The sequence below is a fragment of the Netta rufina genome (assembly GCF_964035555.1).
Source record: "Netta rufina genome assembly, chromosome: 1".
Classification (NCBI taxonomy): domain Eukaryota; kingdom Metazoa; phylum Chordata; class Aves; order Anseriformes; family Anatidae; genus Netta; species Netta rufina.
The window spans coordinates 119992334-120010046 of record NC_140123.1 but is presented as its reverse complement, the minus strand read 5'-3'; the positions used below and the strand labels follow the sequence as shown (position 1 = coordinate 120010046).

The window sequence follows — 17713 nt, the reverse complement described above, 5'->3', positions numbered from 1 at the left end:
AGTATACTTCAGGCTCAACTTGAACTGCCTAGCCCAGTGATGGAAAAGAAACCCTTTTAGATCACCGTATGGGGCTGTTAGGAGATTAATGTGTGAAGAGGGAATGTAGCTGCCAGCCTTCCTGCTGAGATGGCAGGAGCGCCACTTTCATGCTTTGCAGCTGCTCTTTGCTAAGGCCAGTAGAGAATGAGTTGAGCTTGCTCATGGAGCCCAGGCATGTAGTGCTCCTACCAGTGCCGCCAAATAATCATACATTAGTCACTTCATATTGTGTGTGTTCAAATACATATAGATGTATGGTATGCATAGTTTTTGTATAAATATGTAAAAATATACAAGTGTGCCTACATGCATCCAAGGGAAGCACTGGCATTTAGCTGCTGCGGTTCTAATGGCCTGGGGGCTAAGCCTTGAACATAATTTAAATACCCATAGCAGTCGTTCCTTCTTTTCTGCAAAAGGGCCATGCATGTTACATGCCTTTCATGCAAATTCAATCTTTCTAGACACTTTTGAACAGTAGGACCAGCACTTTATTTGTCTTAAAGAAACATGAGTGTTCTGAACCGGCACTTTCTATGATAATGAAAGCATGTTTTAAACACAAGGAAGATTTCCAGTGATACAAATTTCTAACAGTACTGTCTCTGACAGTGATTTCTTATTATGTTCTTAAGTAGATCACATCACTGGTTTTCCACTGTTTTCCCATCTGAATGAACCATTGTGAGCCTTGATTAATAATTGGAAGGATCCTTGCAAATGGAAGCTAGTTGTGAAAATGGGTGAATAAATATATAGATGTACGGTCTATAGACATTCTGATGAACTTCACCTGAAACAGCTCAATATCTCTGAGCTTTAAAAAGCATAGGAGATATTAGTAGTATTACATTGAGTTTTATTCATTAAAAAGATGTTTGAAAGGCATTATTCTGTTTAGTTCAGCAAGCATTCACCAGTTAAGTGATGAGTTATGGCCTTTTTATGGGACCAAAGCACAACAGGAGAAAGTATTCTATTTTCCTTTTCCAGTTTTTGCATTGTGACCTGACATTTATGTATATTGCATAAAGCAAATTCTGAGCACTGCAGCTTCAATGACTTGGGAACTGACAAATATTTTTTGTCGTTTTTACTTTCTTATTGCCGTTTTCTAAGAAGTTAAACATACTGTGCTATGCAGCTCTTTCCAGATAGCATAGAAAGGCTTTGATGGAGAGGTTAGAGGAGGCTACACCATTACTGTTCCTGTATGTCCAACTTTTCAGTATAAAAATAATGTGTACCTGAGTATAACAGAAATGGTTGTGTCTCCTTGATTGTATCTTTAGAAGCTTAAAAATCTAAGCTATGAATGATATGATGAACTAAGCATGTAACAAAAAAAAAACTTCCTCTAAATTACTCAGGTCTTTGATTCAAGAGTCACTTTAGTTGAAATGAGTCAGTCTTCCTCTTGCTGGCACTGGGAAATTCAAGAAGAAAAGCAAAAGAATTCCTCCAGCATAACAATACCATCCATTGTAAGTCAGTGCCAGCCGGAGATATCAGGAAGCAAGGAGCTAGGCCAAATCAGCACTTATTTGTTAATTCCAGGAATGTTTCAAATATTTGAGGGCAGTTTCCGGACAGAGTGATGATGGTGGAGGGTTCTGGCATTACAGTTTGTCGGGGCATGATGGATCTTGTCTTTGGATCTGTTCACATTCAGGCACTCATTTCATTGCACTTTAAGTGATTGTCCTTCACACTGTTCCAGCAGGAGTGGCAAAAATCTGAATGGACAAATAAAGCAAACAGCCCTTCGTCAGAGCCCCATCTGAAGGCTGAGCTCATTTTTCCTTTCTGTCTTTTTGAAACTTAATTTTACATCAGACCCAGAGGTCAAAATTCAGGCATTGCAGTTCCGGTGTGCTCACCTAGCAGCTACTGTATTGCAGATACTGTATTTTTAGGTCACTTTGAGGTATAGAGGGAATTCATCTTTATCATTCCTTATTCCCTTGCTGTCCTAGTGCTTCTTCATTGTATTTGTGTTGCAGATTTATCAGGTCTTTTGCAAGTACCTCCACTCACTGTGCAGACATCTATTTTTTCAAGTGGTCCTCTGCCTTCATTACATCTGCTTAACTCACGGTTATTCTGCCATGCCCGGTCTAGTACACATTTCCTTGATCTCTTTTCTGTTTTTTTTTTTTTTTTTTCTCATTCTCACAATTCAAGTAAGTCTCTGACCCTATGAATTGAATGCAGACATAACCAAGTGAAATTCTATGGCTTATATTACTTAGTGGGTAAAACCATGCTACTTGGACAGACTGCTGGAGCAGTAAATCTTGTAGTTTGTTCATTTTGATTCTGTGGATATTTCCTTCTGACCTCTTAGTTGCATCCAGACTTTTGCAGGAGCAACGTTTTATATCTTGATATGCAAAAAAGATGCGTACACAGCAGTGAGTTTCCAATCTTGATAGCATAAATTCACTCAGATTTATTTTTTTTTTTTTTGCTTTAAATCTAAATAAATTAGATTAAATTGCAAGGAAATCTGTAAATTGCAAGGACAAAAACATGGCTGAAAAGAAAAATGTTCATTTCTATTTTGCAGATTATTGTTCTGCAGTCACAGTATTTGAGCACGTCTCAGAAGTTCATTAGGCAATGCAGCTAGTATCTGTCATGAATTTGCAGTCTTGTTTGGCTTTTGCTTTTCCTCATCCTGCTTCTGCTTTTCCTCTTCCAGCAATGCGATATGGTACCCAACCTGCAAGGTTTTCCATGCTGTTTTGCTAGAGTCACCATGCCTTTTCCAAATCTGTTTCTAGGCTATTAACTTCTTCTGATCTGTCCTGTTTACTCACTTATCTAATTTTTTTTCCCCTAATTCAGTGAATGTAGGTCTAGCATGCTTGCTGGAGACACAGGTCTGAATTTCTTTAAAGCAACCTTTCTGCTGTGATATAAGCAATATTCTTTTGTTCTCTTTTAGGCATTCCAGGTGTTAGATTTAGTCTCGTAGTTTTTCAGACCTGAATGAGCAATGTTTATCGTAACCTAGTTCTCTGCTGAGAAAATTGTTTCTTGCTGACTTTTTTTTTTTTTCTCTGAAGCCTGATGGAATTTGCACCTTGTTCCACGAGATGGTCAAGAATGACTGTTTCCCAGTTACCAGCCTGGTCTTGTCTTCTCCACTTCTCCCATTTCAACCATCAAGTGTAAAAATAAGGTTAAGATTAACTGTTACCCAACAGCGGTCTGCATTGCCAAGCAAGATAACAAAGAAAAACACAGCTTCCTTCAAGTTCACAAAATTGCTTGAGCTTGGAATAATGCAAGACCGCTGAGTTCAATTCCAAGAGGAAGGCTCTTCAGCAAGTTCAGGTTGACCGAAGAGCTAGCCAGAAATGGTGGTTACAGTGAAGCCATTCTGACACAGAAAAGAGTCACGGAAAAAGAAAAAAAAAATTAAAACTGAGAACAGTTATGGTTTCATATTTTGGGAGTGGTGGGGAAACAATGGATATTCAATAGTAGAGTGTTGGCTCAATAAAATGCAGGGATTCATTTTGAATTTATATGGAGGTCAGTCTCGGCTGGCTTTCTTGTTTCTTAATGTATTAACTGAGCGTGTAAGAAAGAAAAAACACACAACAAGCAGCATTTGCTTTCTGCAAACTTGCAGTGCACCAGCTGTGAGAGGGTATGCATTCCTGGGGACAAGCAGTTTTTATACTCTTTCTGACAAGCACTGTGTAGTTACATCTTCAATCAGTAAATGTATGTGTTTTTAATATCTATATATACACACACACGTACATATATATCATTTAAGTAAATAACTGTGGAAAGGGGGAGAAACAGTTATAAAAATAAGCATTCTGAACAACAAACAGGCTTAGTGTACAACTAAAGGAAACTTGGAAGAAACAGGCCTTCATGAAGGAATAACATTGTTGAAACCATATGTTTTCCATGTACCGGGGAGACTGTTTTAATAGTTTACAAATGCATATAACCACAGAAAGACTAAAATTAGTCAGTGCTTTAAAGGGCTAAAGATTGACACAAGTCATTCCAGTCAGTAAAGCACTTCTTTTCATCCAGATCCAGTGAATAAACTTATGTGACTGAGCTGAAGGGAGGTGCTGGGGGGGGTGAAGGGGAACATGGTGTGTCTCTGGCTTGGGGGGGGGGGGCATGGTGTGTCTCCAGCTGCTGCACAGAGCTGTCCAAAACTTTGCACAACTAATTTGCAGTATCCAGGAGAAGCATTTTCCTCAGGCATTGTGCCTGGTGGGAAGGATGGTGGGCTAGACCACAAGTAACCTGAGTTCTGTCCCTGCTCTGCCACTGGTATGCTACAAGATCTTGAAGAAAGCATTCCTCCTCCTTGTAGTAGATGTGCCATCATAAATTATCAAATCCCCCTGTAGTCTAGACTGCTTTGGGAACAGCTGATGAAAGGTGGCGGCTAGGAGTTTTCTTTTGCCAACCCTTTCTGCCAAAGTTTTTTTGAACTTAGTAGCCTAAAGCAAAACTCAGGTGAGTCTCTATAGCCTCCAGGGTTTGTGCTGAAGCTGTACAAAACCTTCAGTACTGCACAGTATCATTTTAACAGCTCCAGGGTTACTCTGAGCTAGGCCCACCTTCATTAAAGGGGTTTGTAAATCTCAGCAAATCCTTCATCATCTGATCTGAATTATGAACTGGCAATGAAACCAGCATCTTCTGTTGAGCTGTAAAGGCTTTATCAGTCTGTGTAGGCCTGTCGCCACGAAAGCTTAGCTGTCTTTCAGCAGTGCTCGCATGGCAGCTTCGCTTTGCTGCATGTCCTGTTCAGTCTTCTGTTCATCCCTAGATAAGCTTCATCCCAGATGGCTTCATCCTTCATCGATTCTGGGCTGTGTATGACAGCTGAGGCATGCACAGTGATGTCACCCAGTTCTGTGATATCACAGGCTGGATGTGAGCTGGGTTCCTTCATCCAGGATCCAAAGTAAGGGTGTCCTTCCAACCCACTTAGACATCTTTCTCATCATGACAGCTATTTGCATCGTGGTTTGAGCTACTTACAGAGAGAACTAAGTTGCCTTCTATACAGCCCTTGGTAGGAGCAAGCTTAAGAAAATGTGATTTGTCCAGAAGAAGGGAGGAAAGTGGTTTTGGTCCTCAATAGATAGGCCTGGCACTTTACTTGGACCAGATCCCTTTTTTTTATTATTATTTTCTATGATGAAAATGCACTAATGCAAATAAACCTGCAAACAGAAAAAAAATTTTATTAGACCTTCTCCATTACTAGAAATCCTCTCCAGGTCTTTTAGTGTAAAACATGGTCAAAGTGTACCTATGAAAAAATCTGTCATTGTATTATTTCCTTTAATGAAGTATTCCATTGAGTGTCTGTCAAAAACAGTCACATGGTAAACATTGAACAGGAATTTGAAATGTTAAAGGAATAAAACTCTTCAGGGAATAAATTATTTTTACAAGTGGCCAATATAAAATAATACAGTACAAGTCTCTTAAAGTAGTAATTGATAAAGGAATAAAACTGCTAAAAGAGTATATTTTTCATTCTCTGAAGGAAACCGTGCAATAGCACTCAGCAGTATTTAATCTCCAGGGGCCTCCAGAACAGGCACAGAAGTGCATGTAACTTAAAATTGACAGGAGGGATCTTCCACGAGGTCCGTGCTACCCACTGCCGGCTGTCGACAGCCACATTACAGCAGCAGGCCCGCTCACTCAGCACCACCACAGTTTGCCATTCCCAGGCTTTTTTTCTTTAATCTGGATATTAAGCAGATAATTCCCAAGGCTACATCCCTGTGAAGTGGAAAAACATGACTCTTCCAGCCTGCCATATGGGGAAACTGAGATACAGAGAGGGTGAAGCCTTGACCGAGGTTGGCCTGTTTGTTCTGACATGTAATATGGTTGTGCAGGGCCTCCGTCCTTCTGCAGCATTTTAACAACCTTCTTAAACTGTGGTTTCCCTGCATACTACGAAACAGGATGGCCTTTGAGTTACAGCTGTATTGTAACTGGGTCCTTCGGCTTCCTACGGGGCATACCCAACTCTCCGTATGGAAGCAAAGTATCACATTCATCTTGGTGGCTGCCTAATTAAAGAGCTCTTTCAACATATTGTAGGGCTCTGTGAGTGGGCTTCAAAGGCTGACCTTACACAGGCAAAAGGAGAGCATCCCAAGGGGGATAAAATTATCCTGCTATGTGGCTAGAGTGCGATTCTCATTTACCTTAGAAATCGGTCTGTCCCAGAAACTTTTGAGACTTTCATTGAGGAAAAGAAGAGAATTTTTTCATTAGGTAGATATATTCAGAGAGATTCTTGCATGAAAAGAGCAGGGAAAAAAAAAAAAAAAAGTGGGGATTTAGGAGAAAGCATATAAATGACATTTCATATATGCTTGTTATAACTTGGTGGGTCTGTGAGAGACCAAGTGATGTCAGTTCATGCAGGCTTAATCCAGTGATGTCCTCTCCCCGAGTTCTCATCCTGTTTTTCCATCCACTGTTCAGACAATCTGCCCTGCAGCACTTGTTTGTTCTTCTTGAGATTGGTCACACTGAAGCAGTTGTATGGAATTAGTTGTTTGGGTTTTTTTATTTAATTATTTTTTTTTACTTCATCTGTCAGCTAGTTTTTGGTTTGGTGGTGCTTTTTTTCTTTTGCCCCTATTTCTCTCCCCCCAGCCATAAACTCACTCTCCATAAGTTTAATCAGAAATAAAACCAGCTTTTATCTGAATAGTCTCAAACTTGGGTATGTTTTAAAACCGAGTCTTTTTTAATATAAAGTTTACAAAACTACCTTCTGCAGCATTTCTGGTTTTGGTATTCCCTAAAAAAATATATAAAAAAAATGGGAATAACTATGAGGGTTTTTTATTTTTTAATTCCTGCACGGTTTACTTTGCTTAGTTATAGAGAAGATGCAAGAAACTTTGGGTAAAAATAATAGAAGGTAAAGGTGCTTTTGGAAATCAGTAGACTTTGTAACAATCTACATCAAGGAGTTTACTCCTTGCATCATGGGGTATACTCTCCTAGCCTGTTCATTGTAAACAGACTGCATTAATTTCAAGAATAGTGGCATGCTCTTATCAACAATATGGAGATTGTTTCATTTTATAATCCACGTTATCAGTTACAATTTTCTCTCACTAACTATTTTAGGATTGAAATTGTTATACTTTGTTTGAGACCTGGGGACATGAAATTTAAAAAAAAATCCTTCAGTTTTTCTCTTTTTTAATGGTGGTTTTGATCATATAGAAATAAGGAAAGGAAGAATGAGAATGAATTACAGTATTTCTAACATATCCAATAATATATTTTGTTTCTGCCTCATTGCAAAATGACCCAAATGAATGTTGTTTAAATTTGGCTTATTTTATAGATACCCTAGAGAGTCTGGTCATAAATCAAATGCCAAACCAGTTAGTTCAGTAGTTTCAAAGTGGTCCGTACGCGTAACATATGTAGCCTGAATATCACTTGTGCCTGTACCTCACTGTTTTTCTCTGTTGAGATCTCTCCATTCTCATGGAAACCAACCACTGATTGACAGTAATGCTGTGAACTTCCATTTATTAGCTAATGCGTTTTCACTGACTTTTCATGAAAATAGGAGCAGAGTGGAGCATTATGGAATATTCATGGAACAAAATTCCAGAGAAAGAGGTCTTAGGGTCAGGAGGAGGGAGGGAATGGGAAACAGATGCCAGATTGCCTGTAGAGAGTCCAAGCATGTGTTTTTGTTTGTAGCAATGATGCACATGCCTTTTGCGGGTGCAATTATTGCTTCTGCCTTTGAAAGTTTCACCATAAATCTGTTTCTCAATCTCCCTTCATTTTTGACCCAAATTAACCTCTTCTCCATACAGTTCTGTTACTTAACCTCATTTTCTCTTGGGAATATCTATATACAACCATGCTGTAGGTGTTCTCTCCTGAATTTCGGAGATCGCTCTGAATTCAAATCCATTTCTGGACAGATTTAATTAATTAAATATTCATATTTTTTCATAATCTGCATGCACTGGATCTTATGTTTCACTGAGTCACTGCAGTGAACAACACCACACGAGTGAAAAAAAGACATTCGCCCTTTACTTTTGGTCTCTGCCTAGCATCCAGCTTTATGTGAAGGCATATGATGTGCAAGTAGCTGAAAACTGGGACCTAGAGTATTTGAATATCCATTTAACATATCGTGACACTTTCCTTTTAATCTATCAAACACTTAAAAATCTGATTTCTCTTGTTCTAGCAATAGCTTGTCTTCTTTGAGTGACACCTTGGGTCTAATGAAGCTGACTGCAGGTGACTCACAGATAACTGCAACAGATGTGGGGTGAAAGCTTTTAGCAGCCGTGCACCTCCAAGTGGGAATTCCCAGCCCGTCATACCTGTGACATTGACACTCTTCTATTTTCCCACATCAGACTCAGGCTTTAGCACGGACCTGACAGGTTCAAAGTGACATAAGCTATGCCTGGGCTTGGAGTGTTTTAGAGAGGAGGGAGTTAAGTACATTAGCATTCATTAGTTTTGTTTAGGAAATGGACAAAGAGTTGTAACTTAATATTCTTGTACTCTAGGGAGCTTTGAGCCTCCTATGAGTTTTCTAACTTGGGTTTAATCAGTAGGCTGGGATGCTTGCAGAAGTGTTTCAGCTTGCTGCCAGGTGGTTAAATTCAGCTGCTAGTCAGGCTGTATCCTGCTGAAGAGAAAATGCACTAGCTCGAAATGTAATGTAAGCTGCCACGAACAGCTACGTATCAGAATATAGAGCCACATCATACTGTATACAAAGTCAGGAACTTCTGTGCTCTCTCCTTCTGAAAAGAGAAGCTCTTCAGTAGCTCAGAGGCTTGTTTTTGAGAGAACTAGCACATTGCCTATGGTTTTCTCTGCGTGCTTGAGGCGTGTCTCCCGTAGTACGTCCTGCAGTGTGCAGGACTGATGCTGGGAGAGTAAGAGCTGCGGAATATCCTACAAATGTGAGCCCTGCGGTACAGGAGAAGTTAGGGAGGGTCAGATGGATTGGCAGGGTTTCACGGTTTCTAATGTGCTGCCCACAGTGGTTTGAAATAACTGCAGCCTGTATCAGATCTGTCAAAGCTGAGTGGTAGCCTTCAGCCCACGTGGCGCAACCAACCCAATGGGGTCGCTCACTCGGGTTAGCTGTTGTGTACGGATGCTCGTTGTACTAAGGGCACTGTGAGCTTAGTGATTTCCAGCCAATATCTCTCCGCAACGCCATTTGTCAAGAAAGCCGTTCTTTTGAGCTAGAGGTGTGTATCTGGCCCCTCAGAATGGAAGTAATTTAAATGCATATATATGTATTTTTATTTATTTTATTTTATATGGGGCGAAGTTGCCTGAGGCCTGTTTATTAGTTAATAACCCCCTCCAGGTTACCATCTCTAATCTTGTAATGAAATTGAGTTAATAAATCCAAGATATTATTAAATAAAGTAAGTATTTAATATTACTTGTCCTCTTTGAATCCAAGTTGCAATACAACAGAATTTCATTTTATAAATAACACCTTTCGTGCTAGCACCACAGGGCATGATTCAAAAGAATCTAAATAGAACATGAATGCTGTAATCAAATGCAGACCCCAGGAAGGCAGATTAAAAAGGCATGTTGCTGGTTAGCGCAGCAGACAGGGTAAGTATAGCGGGTCACAGCAGAAAAGCTAGTTACAAAAACAAGGGCACAATCAAATGAAAATTGTTTGCTTGCCCACTCCAAACCATGACTGACTGCTTCTGTGTCCATGACCTATTTTTTTAATAAAGGAATATTTAGAGAGGCTGTTACATTTTAATTGCTTTGTACTAAACAAGAAAACAACAAAAATCTCAACCCTGTGTTTGCATCTGGAGGACACTAGTGGATTATCTATTTATAGATAGGGATGCTACATCTGGAGAAGACTTTTCCACTAGGTTTATCTCATCTTTCTCTGTTTATCTCTCGTCTGCTCTATCTCTCTTTGCATCCACTGCCAAAGCTTATGCATCTCCTCATACACAGAGGAACATAGAGCAGAGGGGAGAGCTGATGGGAAGGGCCATGAAGCTTACCTTGCAGAGATCCTTCAAGTGTTCACTTTGGAGGACAGGATTGACAGGAGCGAAGGAGACTTGTCTCTAAATCCTTGGAAACCCAGGAGTCCAGAGATAGCTGTGCCATGGTACGACTCCACTTGTAGTGCTGCCCAGCCTGCCGCATATGCCTGGCTGTGTCACCCGTGTCATCTTGCTATCTTTTCTCCTCGAGGGGGATTACAAAGGTGGAGCAGGGGTTAATGGAGCAAAAAGCAGAATTAACCTCTGTGTGTTTATCAGCAGCTGCTCCTGAGGTCTAGTCTCAGTCTCTAGCTGTATGGAGAAACGAGGGGAGAAAAGTCGTGTCTCCAAGCCTCTGGTGGGTTTCTTCCCCCTTTCTTTGCAAAGGTGTGGGAGAGCCTTTGGAGGCTTGTCCTCTCTAGGGCTATATAAGGCAGGCAGAGAAACCCACAGGTTGTACTGTTGTTCTTAAAAGGTTTCTGGTTAGCTCTGTGTGTGTGTGTGTGTAGAACTGCATCCAAACACATTTAGCGTTCAAGAGCTAACAGCCAAGTCAGGAGGGAGAAATAAAACCACGATTATTTTCTTTATATATACATGCGAGTGTGTACACATATGTATGTATCTATATCTCTGTGTGTAACACTGTTATGAATATTACAAAATACTGCCTAGATAAAGCATGTGTTTTAGGTGTCACCTAATTAAAGCTTTTAAGTTACATTAAATTTAAATTACATTAAATTTAAATTATTTGAAGTCAGGTCCCAAGAAGGAATGTCAGTACAGTTACTGTGCCGAACTACATAAACGGTGAAAATATTTCTGTAGGCAGTCTGATACTTTAACAGGTAGGATCAAACCAGCCAAATGCAAAATAATGAATTGCAAAAAACTGGTCTGTAAACACTCTTACAGAAAGAAAAAATAAATAAAATCTTCTGGAGTGGTCTGCTGTACTCAAGGTAAATGAAATATTTAGTGATGGCAGCAGTAAAAAAAAAAAAAAAAAGAAAAAAAAAGAAAAAAAATGAAATATGAGATCTTGCATCCCAAGTTATTAGTGACCTGTTAAAAGACAGGCTGAAAAGTGCCTTTACCAAATTAAAACTTTGAAAAAGGGCACAAATGGGAAATGTCAAAATAAAAAATCGGAGGAAAATGATTGTCCTCCTGGCTCTTATTATTTTGCAGTTCTGAGGCAGCGGCCACTGTTAACGGTAGTGAAACAAGAGCGGCACAATTCAGAGTCTCTCCTGAAGTCTGTAATGGAAATAGTCTGTGCTGACAGGCAGCCAGTTGGAATTTGCTGAGATTTTGATCACAATTGCGTGATCTGTTTGCTGCATGTGTTGTTTTTTGGTTTTTTGTTTTTTTTTTTTTTTAGTCTAATTTTTTAGAAACCTCATAGGTTTCTTTTTTTTTCTTTTTTTAATGGAAGATTTCATTTGGTTCTCTGTTCCCTGTTTTTATAGTTCAGTCATCCCTAATGCTTAATGATACTAAATAATCAGAATGCCAGAGTGCTTAATTTAATGTCTGCTATTGATCTCTGGACTGTTTAGCAAATGACTTATTAAACACAGAGGGCCATATACTGCCTTCACTTTCATCTATGTAAATCCCTTAAAGGCAGCTTAAGTTATTGGGAACCTAAGGTCAGTTGATCAGCCTGCTAATCGTGGTTCCTGCTTAGAAATGGGGAAGATTTTACTGGGCATGGTCAGGAATTATTTTTTCAAATTCTGCTCCATTATACTCTGTGCACTGCTGCTTTCTGAGCACTTCGTTCTCCGGGCACCCCTCACTAATAAGGTTTCACTTGAAAGTGCTTGAAATTTTCTTAATTATCTTAAATATTCCTGGTAATGCTAGTAAACACAGCGGTAGTGAGAGGTGAATGATGAGCCAACCCAATACATGAGCAAAACAGTTCTCATGAGATTAGATCAGCTGGTGGCTGCTCAAACAGAGCAGAAACCATTGGCTTCTGGAGCTTCTCCCTTTTTGGAGAATGGAGTCAGCTATGGTGCTGCCTTGAAGCACTTCACATGGATGTTGGGAAGGGGACACATGCCTGTCTGTGGATTCCTGTAATCTGAACACGTGCTATGGGCTAGTAAAGTCCTTGCCAAGCTTCTCCTTGAGGATTTTTACTGAAATATCCGAGCACAGGTAACAAGCTGCAGCTATCAGGCTGCTAAACTGACCTTGGGTTTAGGTCGGTCATTTTACTGTGAACAGTGTTGGGCAGGAAGAATGTTTGGACTCAGATTACACGTTTTTAATTGTTTGGTTTTAGCATGTAAGAGCCAGATGGTCAAATTTACAATTTACCAGTCAGTCTGGTATAATCGAGTTGAGTTCCTTCCTTCTCACAGCTCCTCAGGTGTTGTATGGGTGATGTCACTTTGATTTTTCTGTCTTAAGAAATCTCTTGAAAATTCTTTTGTTTTATGAAGATCACCTTGGTATTGTAGATCTAGAAATGCTTTAACAAAAGCTTGCCCAAAAGATGTGAGCCCAACAGAGCTGTGATTTATTATAAATTTTGCATTAAATACTCTCAAGTTTTTCTTTCAACGGTACTTCAGTCTTAAGCGTATCTCTGCCTTATCCACCTGCGTTCGTAGACTGATTGTTGCTAACAAAAATCAATGACAGCATTGCTTCGCCAGCAAGAACACAGAGATGTAAAGCTCATCAGGTTAAAAAACATGTTTTCATTTGTGTCTTGTGCATACAGTAGTCCTCGGGTATTCAACAGACTAGGGAATATTTTTCAGATTTGGGACATCGAGATCTGGGAGAGGCATGGATGAGCACTACACACACAAAGCATTGCAGCTCTGTCTCAAATGGAGGAGTCCCCGAGAAACAAAGTGAAAATTGGGACTGCCAAGACATTTTCAGCATCTCATGATCTTTTAGTCTTTTGTCCCCCTTCTCCTTTGAAGTCACTCCTCTCCTGCTGTACTCTGCTGTTCTAGTTGTGACCCAAAACACAGCATTGCCAAGCATCTCGGCTCCCATCAGCAATCCATGATCTTCTAATGCTGTACATGCCAGGCAGATTTAATAAGCTCCCTAATAATGACTTGTAGCATACTGGTTTCTCATAGACTCAGGCCATCCCCCCATTCTAGGTCTCCAAATATGCTTGATAAATTATTTGAATTACGCTTTCTGTTGCCATCTGTGGTTCCTCATAAAGAGACTGCTATTTGCCGTGCGTTGTGCCAAATCACGCAATAGTTTTTGCAAAGCTAGGGACTGTACTGAAATCACCAAATTCGTGTCACTTGTGACCTGCAGTGCAATCCGATGTGAGCTTTGTGTAGGCGTCAGTTCCAGCCTTGTGAGATGAGAGCGAAGGCAGAAGGTCTCCAGCCCATAAGCCTCAAAAGGAGGTGTGGGAGAAGAGAAGTTCATGTATGTATTTTAAAAAAAAAAGCTTATATATAATGTTCTTATAGTTATGCATCATAAAATGCATAAAGCGTTGATATTATATATATAAATAGACATGGACACGCATATATGTGCACACACACATGTATACCGTGACCTTCTCCTCCTTCCCCTTGCCTTGAACTTCCTCCCCGAATCTGTCCGAACGGCGAGGCGATGAGCAGTTCTAAAGAAATTTAGCACTGCGTGAAACCTTGGAACAGTGACATCTGTTGAATTTGGACAGTTTTGTTTGTCTACTGGGAAATCGCATGAACTTCCCAATATTTTTTTTAATTTTTTTTTTTTCCTAAAGTTTGTGTTGCCCTCCCTCCCTCCCTCCTCCCCAGTAAGGGAGGGCAGCTTCGGGAGACATGGCTGCTTTCTTGCCTTCTGGTGCGGTGTAAAGTTTTCCGTCGAGAGACAATAATGTACATTCCTCTGGCAGGACGGGATGGATTTTTTTGTTTCTCTTGCTGTTGTTTATTTATAAGACATTTCCTCTTGCTTAGTGGAAGTTTGATCATAAGAGGCTCCAGTGATTTTCCTTCCCACCTCTCCCCTCCCTAATTTCTCTGCCTCGGCACTCGCTCTGGAACACAGTGAACTCAAAAAGCCCATCGGCGCGGGGCGCGCTTAGCAGCCAAGCCTTGCCACTCTCCAGAGACTGTGAGGTGATTCTCCTTCGTCACCGCTTGGACCAGGAACCACAGCCCTGGTGAGTGGTGAGCTCCCAGAATTTGATGTGTCAAAGCTTCTATTCTCGGTGCCGCCGAGGCAAAGCAGGAAATAAAGGGTTTTTTGTTGTTGTTGTGGTGTTTTGTTTTGTTGGTTGGGTTTTGTTTTGGTTTTTGCTTTGCCTTTTTTTTTTTTTTGCCTTTTTTTTTTTTTTTTTTTTTTTTTAAAGCTTTTAAAAACAAGATCGGCAGCGACCACAGAGGGATACGGAGCTGGGAGCAGCCGAGGGACGGGAGCTCCGGGCAGGGGGAGGCTGCGCCCCGTGTCCCCGCCGCCACCAGCGGGGGGTCGGGGTCGGCAGCAGCTCCCGAGGTGCGGGGGCTTGGGGATGGGGGACGGGGGGAACAGGGAGGGGACACATGGGGGACGACGCTGATGAGAGAGGGCCGGGCGAGCTGGGAAAGGGAGGGCATGGGAGAGGGGGGAAAAAAAGCGTTAATCCTCCGCTTGGAGTTTCTGTCTGGCAAGTTTTCATGCCTCTGTGTTCTGAGCATTTACATTATGCTCTGAATACCTGATTGCCCAGCCAAGCAGAAAAGAAACTCTACAGTGGATGCATAGTAAAAGAAAATGCTTCTGCGGAAGCCACCTCTGGGAATAGGAAGAACTGGTTGGTTTATAGGCTGCTGGTCCATTCGAGGGGGAGGGAAGGGTTGCATTTATTTTATTTTATTTTATTTTATTAACTCTCTCAATTCCCTTCTTTTCCCTTTGTATGGGGAACTGGCAGTCAGGAAAAAATATTTTTTTTGAAAACTTCACCTACAAAATTTTGGCTACTAAAGAATTAAGTATCTCAACCGGCATCGAGGCACTGACGCAGTTATTTCCAGCTGATGGATAGGGAAGCTGAGGCACAGAAAGTGAAGTGATTTGGTCAAGGCTGCATGGGAAAGCCAGTGAAAGAAAAAAGGAATAGGATGTGCGTCTCTGGTTCCAGGCCCAGATTACTCAGGGTCTCCTTTTGTCCTCTCCTGCCCAGCTAAATGTATCGCTTCTGTAAATCTTTCATTGCTGCAGTGCTAAAGAAGGCCAGGGCAGCGCGTGGGTTGTTCCATTCATCTTTTATCATCTCCCATGTTATCTGAGTTGAAGAAATGAATCATTTCTTGACTAATCCTTTCTACTGTTAACAAAGTAGGCATATAAGAGACACAGAGTAGCAGTCAAAATATTTGTATTTTGAGGTGTTATCCTGTTCTTTGAAACATGTTGTCCCTGGCAAAAGAACAAAATGTTTAATGGCACCAATGTATCTTACATGTGGTATTAATTAGAAGGTGTTCTTCTCCACGTAGTCTTGCTTTTGACTTGGATTCACTCACTAGGTGTATCAACAAACACACATCTCTGACTCCCCTGGAGATACCCCCTCACCAAACACTGCTGTTCACCTGTGACACACAGAGGAAATCAAGTCAGCTTTTCCCTGCTTTCATGGCCAGTGCAAATTGTTAAGGACAGCATACAAAGTCTGGCTTTGATCAGTCTTTCACTGGAGTTATCGGAGGCTTTGCCATTGACTTTGGAATCGACCTTACTGTCAGATGAAACTCAAGCCCCATTAAAGTACTTGCTATTTCTTATAACCAGTAAGTAAAGCCATGCAAGACTTGGTGGTTTTACTGCTTGGCAATTTTTGCAAATATTTTCTTTGGTCATGATCCATTTGGGGTTCTCAGTCCTTCTCAGTGTTTCAGTTTCAGCTTAACGTTTAACTAAGCCCAAAAACTGTAGATGGAGCATAGACAAAACCTCTGAGTTTCCTCTGGGTTTACGTTAGAACCATAGAAAACTGTGGACTCCTCTTTTGTTTTTCATCTACAGACCCATAAGATGACTGGAGATTTCCTTCAGCACTGAGCAGCGAGGGTTAGCTCTTTCTCTTGGTGCACTGCGACTGTGGAACCTCTCCCTGAACCTAAACTAAATCACTACTTCTTAACAAAACCCACAATTAGGCCGGCCAATTCCCTCAATAAAGAGTCGTATGCACACACAGAGTAATCTTTACATCCATCGAAGCCCTAATCCAAATGGTCTCTGCTTTTGACTAAATGGATGTTAAGATCCAAAGTTGGCATTTGCATCACCTTTTTACAGTGTACTCAAAGAAGCTGACAGATCAGAACATCCCAAACTTTCAGGCAGTTCACATCACAGGCAGAAATATAATGGATTTTTTCTTTTCTCTAAATGGGCTATACTGAACGCCCACACACACTTTTGGGTCTGATCTTTGAAGCTTATCTCTGATTTACTTTCTCCCTCCAGGCAGTGTAAGTCTGAAAGACATAAGTACTTCTGAAATGGAAAGTTCTCAAAGCACAGCGCTAAATGTCTGAAACTTCAAACTTCTGCCTATGTAACACTTGTTCTCTGGATATACGGTAGTCAAGGGCTGTCACTCTGGCGACTTCCACCAAGAAGGCAAAACAGTGTTTTATTTCTTTTTTAAGAGTCTCTGTGTTGTTCTAAACCTCTTGGTGTTTAAATTATTTAATTAATGTATTCTGCAAGTCTCTGCGGAGGTAAGGGAACTTGTCTTCACTGGTATTTATGTACAACAGTGTGGAGAAAATCAGCAGTCTTTCTTATTATGGTATAAGCTGCTTATTGACTCTAGTCCAAGGTTATAATGGTTTGTCTATGGTCTAAAATCATTAGGGTGAAAATCTGCAATTTCAAATCATATTTTGACTGTCTGTTTTAACGCTCTGGGACAGTAAGATGATAAACTGTCTCATTAGTAGTAACTTCTTTGTTTACCATGTAATAGTTTGCCATAATTGCTTTAGAAAATCAAAATGAATGTTCTTTTACAAGTGCCCTGTTTGCCTCTACTGGCAACCATTTTAGTTACCCTTCCAACCGGTAATCTCAAAGTGCTGAACAAGTCCTGCTGAGTTAAACCTCCCCGTGTTACCCATGGGTAAGGTGGGGAAGGTATCGTCTCCTGCCTGACACAGTCAAAGAGCAAATGGTAGCCTGTCATTTGCCTTCAAACCAGCGCACCGATTGTGTTTGATGTGATGTGTTTGTGCTGTTGACTGCATCAGGCAAGAACAAAGCACGGAAAAGGTTGTGATGATAAAGATGGACAGTTTCGTAGGTACTGGAACAAGAACTTAAGCCATACTGATAATCAGGTTTTACAGTAAAAGCAACTGCTTCGTTTTGAGTATCTTGCCCCTTTTAAGGTATTACAAATGGTTTTGATTTTTTTTTTTCCAGAAGACAAACAATGGCTTATTTCCTAGGGCCACAAAATTGAAACAGCACTATTTTCACTTTCTGTAAATCGGAAAAGAAAGTGAAGCTTGATTTGAAGGCAAATAAGAGGGAAACTTATGAAAGTAAAAGGGATTTTGCAGGATGGAGCTAGATGATCTTCCTAGGTCTCTAGGTCT

At 40.7% G+C, this 17713-nt stretch overlaps 1 protein-coding gene across 4 annotated transcripts in view; it reads left to right on the top strand.

Moving 5' to 3' along the window:
• ZBTB20 (zinc finger and BTB domain containing 20) overlaps positions 1-17713 on the top strand; it is a 453606-nt gene that overhangs the window by 255087 nt on the left and 180806 nt on the right. The window contains exon 1 of one of the 4 annotated variants that reach the window (XM_084301337.1): positions 14340-14615. The exons of the other annotated variants lie outside the window; for them this stretch is intronic. The gene's annotated coding sequence lies outside the window, so the exon portion shown is untranslated. Of the gene's footprint in view, positions 1-14339; positions 14616-17713 lie in introns of those variants that run through there. 4 annotated transcript variants of the gene reach the window in all.